The sequence below is a fragment of the Crocuta crocuta genome, unplaced genomic scaffold, assembly GCF_008692635.1.
Source record: "Crocuta crocuta isolate KB4526 unplaced genomic scaffold, BGI_CrCroc_1.0 scaffold44, whole genome shotgun sequence".
NCBI classification, from domain to species: Eukaryota; Metazoa; Chordata; class Mammalia; order Carnivora; family Hyaenidae; genus Crocuta; species Crocuta crocuta.
This window is the reverse complement of record NW_027530179.1, coordinates 3,084,583-3,096,198: the sequence shown is the minus strand read 5'-3', so window position 1 is coordinate 3,096,198 and position 11,616 is coordinate 3,084,583.

Sequence of the window (11,616 nt, the reverse complement as noted above, 5' to 3'; positions counted from 1 at the left end):
CTGATAGTTGAATGTCCTATTGCATGTGGCCAAATGTATCCCAACTGATAGAGATTACACCAGGAAGCCAAGGTCTTCAGTGAAATAATATCAGTAAGAATAATTAACAGTATCGTGCTTCTGCACACATTATTACATTGCATTAGAAATGAAACAGCACCAGCCTGGGACTTAAAGAAATCATCCTCTCCAGCCTCAGTTTCCTCATCTGTAAAATGACAAAATACTATCAGCCTCTTCAAGTTGTGAAGATTAACTGAAATCCTATTTTTGTGGACTCCAGCTTGGCACCCAGCACTGACTAGCTCTAGAAGGTAGATACGCCAACATCGATCTTAATAGCAAATAGTTATTGGGCTCCGACAGCATGCCCACCTCCATCTGCATCGGGCACTTTAGGTGCATTCTTTCATTTAATCCTCTTGGAGACAGGTGTTGTTAAAAGCACCGCGTATGATTCTGAGTCGCCAGAGCTCTTGGAGAGCAGGGAGGGTAGGTGGGATCATCGCTTTTCCCAGTCTGCAGTTCAGACTGGGAAACAGAAGTGGCTTGCTGAGGATTATGTGATGGCAGAACTGGGAAGTTCAGGTTTCCTCAACCTAAATCCTGAGTGTGAGCCGTGATATGCCGATGGCCTGTCCCAGCGTCTTGGCATCTCATGCCCAAGAGTGACCATTTGCCTTTTGCAGGCCTTGCTGGTTAACAAACGCAGTAGCATCTGTGATTGTTATTAACAGTATTCACGGCCACAGGCTCTGGAGGAGGAGAACCCGTAATACCTTGCATGTCTCAGGAGACGCCTGTGGTTCCCACCTGATGTGCCCAGAGCACCCATCCAAAGGCCTGGATGGACCTGATTTAATGAGGTCGTTAGCCAGCTCCCCATGGTAGGAAGAAGGAGCCTTGTTGGGAGAAGCTTTCCGTCCCCAAAGGAGCCCCTGGCGAGGTGATGGACCAAACTGTCGGCAGTGGGAGGTCTGGAGAAAGATCTGGGACTCTTCTTACGTGGCAAAATCCTCTGAGCAGGTACACGATCTTTCCCACTTCCCTGTGGGGACCACCCACATGCTGTGTGCACTGGAATGGGGAGGGGAAGTGACCATGTGTTTTCACTTAGGTGTGGGTCGCTCAATTGTGTAAGTGTCGCTGCCTACATTGTTTCAGCCCCACGCGGCCCCCGGATCCTGAACAGTGGCTCTGACTCCCTTCGCTCTGGTTTTGATCAGGCAAGTTGAAAAAGACTCACAGAAGTTATGGGAGGACTGAGTCATTAGTGCACCTTCCTTCCTCGCCAGAGGGTCGAATGGTGTTTCTCAAGCTCACGAGGCCAGTTAGTGTGGCACAGCCAGGCCTAGAACGTAAACCAGCCGCATGCCAGAGCACAAACAGCCTGGAATGTCCAAGGGCACCCAGGCCTAGATTCTGCTTTCTTTAGAAAATGGAGGGGCACCTGAGTGGCTCAGTCAGTTGGGTGTCCCACTTTGGCTCAGGTCATGATCTCACAGTCCGTGAGTTCGAGCCCTGCGTCAGGCTCTGTGCTGACAGCTCAGAGCCTCGAGCCTGTTTTGGATTCTGTATCTCCCTCTCTCTGTCCCTCACCTGCTTATGCTCTGTCTCTGTCTCTCTCAAAAATAAACAAACACTAAAAAAAAAAAAAGAAAAGAAAATGGAGCGCCAGGGTGGCCTTCTACCTTCTGGAGTATACTCAACATTGTTATTTGCATCATCCCGCTAGGGTGCTTACATAAGACTACAAGGTACACGCTACTATTCTATGCACTGTACAGATGGTTGTGGCTCAAGGTCACAGAGCAAATAGGAGACAGAGTTGTGGTTTTTTTATTCTCACACTGCTCAGAGCCTGATGTTTGAACAGATCCAAAGCGTCCGGGACTGTCCTGGGGCTCGCCTCTTCCCTTCCGACATAGTGGGGCTCACCATGTTGGGAATGCTGCTTTCTTGGCTTTATTTTCAGAGACCTGAGGGATTCTGGAGCTACACTGCAGGTGTCCCATTACCACTCATTTTTTTGCCCATGCCCCTCTCCTGACACCCCATATCCGTTATCTGGAGACAGCTCCGTGGGGACGTGAAGTGGAGGCTGCATGTGGTGGGATGATTTGAGGTCTGCCGGCCACCCCCAGCCCCAAATCCCTTCCCTGGCTGGAGGCTGCTGTTGATAGCTAAAATTTGAAGCCTGGCTCTTGATTCCAGTCCCCTTTAAATGCAGACCTTCCTTATGGAGACAGCGCACCCCGTAATTCTTGACAGTTCAACTTCTGTAATTTGCATGTGGAGCTTTCCCAGCTCCTAGCCTGGAAGACTAACAATATGAGAACACTTGGGTCTCAGGGATGAGGGAGCAACCGGACTGTGGGAAGAAAGAGGGAAAATCGGGGGCGCTGGAGGGCTGAACTTGGACTTCAACCACGGCCCCATCGGGCCCCATCAGCTCCTTATGAATGTGGATTCGGAGCTTCTCAGTGTCTGGTCTGGCCGAGGTCAAGGCAGGACTCTCAGCCATCCACCCAGAGAGAAGTGACACAGCGGAGCAGAGGAATCTGCCGTGCGGTGGGTGTTCTAGGAGGGCACCGGGGAGGGTGTCTGTGGGTGGCACAAAGACCCGACTCTGGTATTTCCATTCCTGTCTGATGAGGCCAAGTGAGCCCAGTCTTCCCAGGGCAATTCCAGCACAGCTCATTTGTGCATGTTTTACAATGGTGTTGATAAAATCCCCATGGAGCCCTGGAGCATGTGTGAGGAGTTCCCACCAGAAATCTAAACAACGCCCTGGCGTTGCTGACAGCTTAATAATGTGACAAAGTTCAACTCGTTCAATGACAGGGACAGGAATGCAGCTGGGCTGGTCTGACCTAGAGCTTTAAACGTACCCCCCCCCACACACACCCTGACCTAGCATTTGACAAATAACCTTTTCTTAGCCTCCTCGAAGGCACCAGACAGAACCAAGTGCCACGCAGGGGCCACATGCCACCGTTAAAATGTTAAATGGAGTGGCAAGGGCCACCAGAGTCACTTGGGGCTGACATTTATCTTTATTATTATTATTATTAATAATGCATATATTGCTTTTTGGTGCATTCCAGGGTTTTTTGCACTCCTAAATCACGCGGCTATACATCAGCAGGCCCGATAAATCACCCAAGGAACCCAAATTCGATGCAGCTGTCAGGCCAGATCCGAGAGAAGCAGAGTTAGCTTAATTGAGCTACAGCAGGGAACCAACGGGCGTTGCCCAGAAAAATCAGAATAATAGCAGTGTTGCTGGTGACATTTCAAGAGCGAGACATGAACTGCTAGCTTCAGCTTTAATTTTATAAGAGGCAATAGTGGGACGGGGACGGGGAGAAATCCAGCCTTCAACAAATATTTAAACTCTTATTTTTTTTTCTGCCTCAAAGCCAGTACAGACAATGAGTTCCACATTTAGAAATTTCAGTAGAAGGCATTCCACTTTTTCTTCTTTCTCTAGCTTCTTCTGATTTCTTCTGCCTGCTCCCTCCTCCACCCCTTGCCCCTTCCCTGCAAAAAGAAAGCTGAAAGCAGTGGACCAAGAGGATTTGAGTTGGAACCAATTTAATGGGCCAAGAGGTTACACATGGAGCAAACAAATCATGGGACCATGAAGGATATTACTGATTTAAAGTTATGTATGCTAAAGCCCACATCTTAACAGCATTCATAAAGGTAAAGGTAACTAATGGAGAGGCTTAACCGACAGAAAATCAACCTTTCCCCCGGCTGCCCTGCCTCCCTCGTCAGAATGACAGCCTATCTTGGCGGGAGACGGGCTCCCAGCCACAGATGCTCCCGGTTAGCTGACCAAAGGGAAGGCCTTGGCCTTCGTCACCGAGGAAGGACAAGTTCAGCTGGATACCTCAGGCCTCAGATGCCATGATTAGGTTTATTTGTGTGTGCACGAGAGCGTGTGTTTCTTCTTCAGATGTTTTGGGGTTACCAGTGAAACCATTCCCTTTCCCCCCTTAATTTTTAAAACTGTGTGTAACTTCAGGGAAATTTGATCCATGTGTTTCAGATTCATTTGCACATAATCATGAAAAATCTTTCTGGAAAGAGCTATTTTCTCCCCCCAGGAGACTTTGGTGCCCTTTTTAATAAGCCCTGTAAGTGCCCTTCCACCTCAGGTTGCCCTCTCCAAGTGGAGAAGGTTGAGTTTGGCCAAAGGAAAACCAGCCTGACCACCAAGGGCATGGGTCTGGTTTGCAATGTCGAACACGAGAATTTGGACTGGGTTTTGGCAAAGGGAAAATGACTTCCCCTGGTTCCACTGTTTACACAGAGAAAGAAGCCTCCCTTAAACACACACACAGACACACACACACACACACACGGAAAAAAGAGGAAGATGTGAAGATGTACAGATCAACGCTGGAGTATTACCCCGTGGCCATTGGCATGTGAGCGTTAGCCTCTGGTTCATGGGTTCAGGAAGAGCACTTGATGCTTTACTTTGAGGTTCTTTAAGAAAATGCTTTCCCCCAGAGACTCCCAACTACCGCAAACACTCCAGAACCCTCTTGGATGGGGTTCAGGGACCATGGCATTTCTGTGTCCGGGACACGCATTTCCCTGCCCTCCATCCACAACAACCCAACCGCCGCATGGAAGCCACAATGGCATTCCTTCAATCCAAAACAAACATGTCATTACCAATCTCAGATTAACTGATGCCATTTGTGTGCCCTGCCTGTTGGATTTCAGCTGGAGGCTGCCCACGAGCAATGGCCACCACCCTTGCAAACCTCAAGGCACGCACAACTCTGGCCCTTGGCAGAATTCTCTTAGCTATTCTTCATCACCCCTGTGACTCCAAGCCTTTTCTCCTTCCCACTCCATTCCCGCTCTGGGGTTTTGGGTAAGTTGGAAAAGAGTTTCTGGTAGAATGGGGTTATCTGTAGAGCACAGAGTTTTGCTTTGAGTAAATGTCTTTGCTCTATCTTGTGAATTTTAAGAAACACACTTGGTTTTGTTTTAACACCCTAAAATTAGGATATTCCTTACAGTTGAGGATGAGAAGCATTATGGTGAGGTCATGGAAAGCACTTCCCTTTCTAGTGGTACAAGTAATAATGATGCATCTATTCTGGTCCCCAAAGAGATATATGATCACTTTGCAAAACACTGATAAACTTTCACCTCTCTTGCTCATTCTTTAGCCATTCATTCTTCAGTAAGAGTATATTGACCACATGCCTGACTGTGCAGTGAGGAGACTGGAACAGTGTTGAAATGGCCTCTCCCTTTCAGAAAGTTATAATTTCGCTTGAGACATAAGTGAATACATGACCAACTATGCAAAGTGCTAAATTAGTGGTGTGGCCAGAAAGTGGTGAAGAAGAGCAAGACGGAGCCACAGAGTGGGATGGAGAGACTCTGACCAGGGCGCCAGGCAACCTCCCTGCCACCTTGGCTCTGTGCTCCCACCTGTAGAATGAGGGGCTTGTCACAGATCCGAGTATCCCAGTCCCAGAGTTCAAGGGAATGCTCTGGGACTGGAGGGCTCCTCAGTGGAGGTGGGGCATTGAGAGATATCACCTCCTTCCTTTCTCAGAGACTCCCAACATATAGTAGCATATCGTGGGCTCCGAGAAGTTCTACAATGAGGACATGTTCAAATTTGGTTTAACTCGGTGTTCCCCAAATATCTTTGTTCCTGGGATCCTTTCTTCCACTCAATATAGCTATTGCTATATTAAACCTTAGGAAAACTGCAAGTCTACTCCAACTCCAACATTGCAGGAATTCACGAGACAACATGGAGCTGGAGCATGTGGGGAGAAGAAAGCCTGCCTGAGAGAAGAGGTATGGGCTGTGCTCATAGTGTGCTGGGCTCCTTCATGGGGGCAGAGTGTACTTGATAAAGAGAACTTAAGAAATAGAGCATAATTTAATCATAACAGTATACAGTATAATAAATATAGTGTATGGTGCTGGGTGCCAGGAACTCAGAAATGAGCGAAACACTGCCCCTGACCTCAAGTGGCTCCTAATAATGGAGAAGACTCGAAGTTAACAAGTGGTATACCTGGCTTGACGATTCTCCCAGAGGTAGAAAGAAAGGGCCCTGAGGAGACAAAGCATGCCTGGAGGAGAGCAATGAAGGCTCCGTGTAGAAGGAACCATCAGAATTGGCTCTTGAAGGAGGGGGGTAAATATCTGTGTGCCTGAAACAGGTGCAGGGGAACATTCTAGGCAGGAAAAGGAACATAAATAAAGAGGAAAAGGTATGAGAATGCTTATGTGGCTGAAGGGCAAGATACACTGTGATGAAGGCTGACTAGTGAGGTTGGGAGCAGACCGTGAAGGGTCCAACTCAGCAAGTAACAACAACAAAAGAGGAGACTTAATTATCTCCCATCATAAAGAGTCTGGAGGTCTGTAATGAGAAGGTCTAAGACTGGCTCAGTGCTCCGTGATGCCTCCAGGGACCTGAGCTCCTTCCATCCCTCTCCTTGGCCGTTCCTCACCATGCTGCCTCTTTAATAACATACTTGTTGCCACACGTCAACAGATGTTGCCACAGAACCACACGTATTTCTGGTGGATGATCCACCTTTCTCATAAAATGTAGGCATTTGGAGGTAATTTTTAGGCAAGGGAAGCAGGCTTTTTTGCAAAGAGAAGTGATATGATCCATCAGACAGGTGTTTTTATAAGCTGACTGGTTGCAATGTGAAGGCAAGAGAGGAAGAAGAGAGACTGGAGGCGGGAGGCAGTGTAGCATTGAAATAGTCAAGGCAAAAAAGTCTTGCATGCTAACACCCAGCCCTTAGGAGTACTTGGAAGAAGGAGGCAAAAGAAAAAAAATGCTTTTCTTTTACTATGGAAGGCAATTGTAGGCAGCCCCAAAGGCTCACCTTCTCTCCCATTGACTAGAACCTGGTCACATGGCCACTGCCTAGCACATGGAAGGCTGAGAAATCCAGTTTCTGGCACAGGCAAATGTAATAGCCATGATTCAGTGGCTCGAGATTCCGTCACTGCAGCAGGGCTGTGACCTGACTGAGAAATTAACCTTTTATTTCATTAAGCACTGAGATTTGGCTGTTACCGGTTACAGCCGTCAGACCACCTTTACCAATACACGAAAATCCCAATGCTTAATAACTAAGGAAGACAATATGGCTTGATGTTGAGGAATGGAATTTGAAACTGAACTATGACAACTGCAATTTTGGGGAGAAGGGACATACTGGGAATCATGTACCCCTTGCCTCATCTCTTCAGAGATTAATGATGATTTGTAACTACTTCAAATGGGATAAGCTGTCAAAAAATACATGAAAAGTGCCGTGTATCTCATGAAATCAGTTTTCAACTGTCAAAAAATACATGAAAAGTGCTGTGTATCTCATGAAATCAGTTTTCAATAATTCCAACTTTTTCATGAAGGGTTAGAAAAAATGACAATTCATTTGAGAAGTCTAATTGAGAGACTCCCTACCTCACCCCCACCAATATCTAACTCAAGTATTAGTCTCCCCTAAATATTTTAGTCATGTTGTGCCCATGGTGTCAACAGAAAATCATTTTCCCCCCAGAGAAACAGGTCTGATTGAGAAGGTGGGGTCTGGTCGGTGGAAGCATATGGGAGATGCTTCCCCATCGTTGACACAAATCTGACAGAGAAAAGGTGAAAAGATGGGAGGGACTTGCAACTCTCTGGTTACTGCCTCTGAATCTAATTTCAAACACAAAACAGGGCCCTTGAAATGAAGTCATAGAAATCCAGGGGAAAGTGGCCCACTCATTCTAGAGTTCCTAAAAGCTAAGGGAACACCATGATTTTAGAATGTCAGCAGTAGACTTTCAGAAGATACATTCAAGCAGGGCCAGAGAAAAATAAATATGACACCATGTCAAGAAGCTTCAAATGTGGAGATGGCCCAACAGGGATGGGAGGCTCTCAAAATTCTGAAAACATAACGAAAACATGAGCTTTGTGAGGAAGCAGGGCTCCGCATCGAAAGTAATCAATATGGCGCAGGAACGTCTTTGGCAAATTTCCAGGAGATGAAAACAGGGAAACATGGAATTCTAAAGATGGATTCTAAAGAGGGGGATCAGCTGACTAGAGGAGCATCTGGAAGATTGACTCCCAAGAAGATCAGCCTCTTAACCTGACTATCATAGGGGCTCTTTTGGGTCTCTTTAGAACAGTTCCTGAAAATGGGTTGGTCTGGATTCAGAGATGGTACCACATGGTGTGAGGAAGCCCATCCTTAGCACCTCTCCCAGGTGCAGCCTGCAGTCGTGACACTGCCTGGGCTTCTGCCTCAGCCTCCGGGTCAGTAACAGAAGGTGAGGCCCAGAGAAGACATTTGCCTCACCCTCCACCCTCGGGTGTGCTCTGAGCGGCCCCCACCCTGTCCTTGTCCGTGTAAGTCACACCTGCACAGACCCCTTTCATCAGCCCAGCTTCAAGTGGCAATTTAAACCTTTTAAGGCCACCTGTCGAGCACCCACTCGGTAGATTTCCTTTTATCGCCGGCTCAAGGGCAGTAACTGGATAACATAATTATGAGGCAGGAGAATGGGGTGTTTTGATTCGTGCTCTTTGAGGATTAGCCAAGTGCCCCACTGCCAAATCCGTGATCACCTGAAAGGAAATCTGAAGGAAGAACCTGCCAAATAAGTCCTCCAGGTGCTCTTTGGGCAAATGGCTTTGAAAATGGGCCTTTTCTGCCTCTTTCTCATCACTACAGAGCTCAAAGCCATCAGAGGTGGACAAAATTGGTGGGTGCCTTCCTGCACAATGAGGTGGAGGGAAGCAAAGAAAGATGCTTCCCAAATGTCTGGAGCTGGGGCAAGATAGTTGGGAAGCCCTTTGGATGTGGGATTACGTGCAAAGTAATGATGTGGAGCCAGACCTCTTGTCTCCTGAGCATCCCGGGGACATTACGGTGCAGATGCTCTTGAATCCCTGGGCGTCCTTCGGTGCAGCTGTTCTTCAGTACTTTCAGGGAATGTTAGGGAGGTGGCAAGAACAGGCAACTTTGTCTCAGACTGGAGGATGTGAAATGCTGAAATCCCGTCTTTGATGCAGCAGACAGGCTCTCTGTAGATGCTTGAGTGACATGCCAATTTGGGTGGGAATGTGTGGAAACAGATCAAGCGGGGCACATGCGGGACATTCTCACAAATACGAATACACAGTATGTTAGTTTCCAGGGCTTCCATAATAAAGCACCATATCCTGGGTGGCTGAAAGCAACAGAAACCTATCGCTCACTGTTCTGAAGACCAGAAGTCCCAAGTCAAAGCATTGGCATGCTTTTCCAAAGCCTGTTGAGGAAAATCCTACTTTATCTCTCTCAGCGTCTGGTGGCTCCAGCATTACCTCCAGTCTCTGCTTCTGTCTTCACATAGCATGTTCCTTCTGTGTCTGTCTGTGTTCAAACTGTCATCTTCTTGTCAGGATGCCACTCATGTTGGCTTAGGGTCCAGCCTAAACCAGTATGGCCTCATCTTAACCCAATTACATCTGTAAAGACCCTGTTTCCAAATAAGGTTTACATTCATGGGTACTGGGGGTTAGGACTCCAATGTATCTTTTGGGGAGACATAACTCAACCCATAACATGTGGATATATGAAAAAGCAAAGTTACAACTGCTATAACTTTATCACATGAGTAGCTGGAAGGCTGTGGAGTCTTGAACCTATTGTCACTTTAGTTTGGGGTTTGCCCTCTAAAAGAGGCAATGGCTTTTTGATATTTTGCTCCAATTCCAAAGAAAGATCATTGGGTAAGATGAAATATAATGTATAACAAATTCACATGTAAGGAAATTATAATACAAATTTAGAGGGTGGTTGTAAGCCTGAGGGAAAGGGAAGCCACTGGGGAAGACTTGTTATAGGAAGACATTAGGAGAGAGGGGTAAAAAAATATTGAGAGGAGGGAGGAAAGTGACCATCTGATTAATGGATAGAATTCCCCACCCCCTGTACCTCCTGCTGATCATAGAATGACTGGTTGAAGGTTGTGGTTAAAGACAAACTAACAAGACAGCACCAGTGTGGTCTTAAAATCCCCAGAAGGTCCAAGAGGTGGATGTCGGTGGGTGATACTGCTGGGCGTTCACAGAAGGAGCGGTTTAGAGAAGCGGACTGAAGTGAGAGTAGTACCAGAGGGTTCATTCCTGGAGGACCCGCGGGGCATGAAGCTCAAGGCAGTGTGTGGCCCCATCTCACCGGTGAGCCTTTGCCTGGGCTTGGCAAACCCAGGCTGCCAGAGAATTCTCTACAGCCATATGTTGTTGTCTCTTCACTCAACGCTGGATATGTATTCATATAGGTATTTTCTATCAATTACATTTCTTAATTGAATTCTGTAGGAAGAATCTGTTAACTGGTATATCTTTCTTTTTTAAGATACTTTTTTAAATGTTTTATTTATTTTAAGAGAGAGAGCAAGAGCATGACTGTGAGCAGGAGGGGGGCGGAGAGAAAGGCAGAGAGGGAATCCCGAGCAGGCTCCACACCGCGGGGTTCAATCCCCCAAACTGCAAGATCATGACCTGAGCCAAAATCAAGAGTCAGACGCTTAACCGACTGAGCCACCCAAGTGCCCTCATGTTAACTGGTATTCCTAATATTCTTAAGGTTTCAGGGAAAGGGATTATGCTAGCAATATGAAATTAACAAACTGGGGAAGGAAATTCATGAAAACTGCTGCTGATGGTCGTATCATAAGCTGGGTGGAGCAGGGAAGGGATGAATTTGGAAGAGAAGCCATATGGACATTTATAACTTTGTTTCAAGAGCCTGTGGATGCCCTGAATGGCCCACTTTTATAAATAACATATGAGTTCACCTGAACCTGTCATAAACAGATTTTGATACATATTACATATTATCCAAAACAGGTACAGAATGTGGCACTATAGCATATTCACATGACTTCAATAATAAAACATACAAAAGTGTACAGAGAAAAATCTCCTTCCTATCTTGTTCCCTTCCATTCAGTTCTCATCCTTCCCAATGAGGAACATTATTCTGTTGTTTGTTGATCCTTCCAAGGGATGGTCAAAAACTTGCCAGCCAACACAAATATGTAAATCTGTTTTCCCTTATTTTTTTTAACCCAATCAGTAATGCACTGTATGAATGTTTCTATATTATTTCATATGAGTGTACAATGAGGTATGTTTATTCATTACAGCATTGTTTGCAGTAGCAAAGATTTAGAAATAACTCTGGTGTCCATCAAAAGGGGATTAACTAAGTTATGGAATATCTACACTATGGAATGGTATACAGCTATTTAAAAATGAGGATAAGCCCTATGTACTTATTCGGAAATATCTGTGGGGTACCTTAAGTAAAAAATGTAAGATATAGGACAACGTATGAAATATGTACTCTTGGGGTAACAGAAGAATGGAGGGGATAAGAATACTATTTAGGGGGTGCCTGAGTGGCTCAATCGATTAAGTGTCTGTCTGACTTCGGCTCAGGTCATAATCTCACGGTTGTGGATTTGAGCCCCGCATCAGGCTCTGTGCAGACATCTCAGCCTGGAACCTGCTTTTGATTCTGTGTCTCCCTCTCTCTCTGCTCCTCCCTG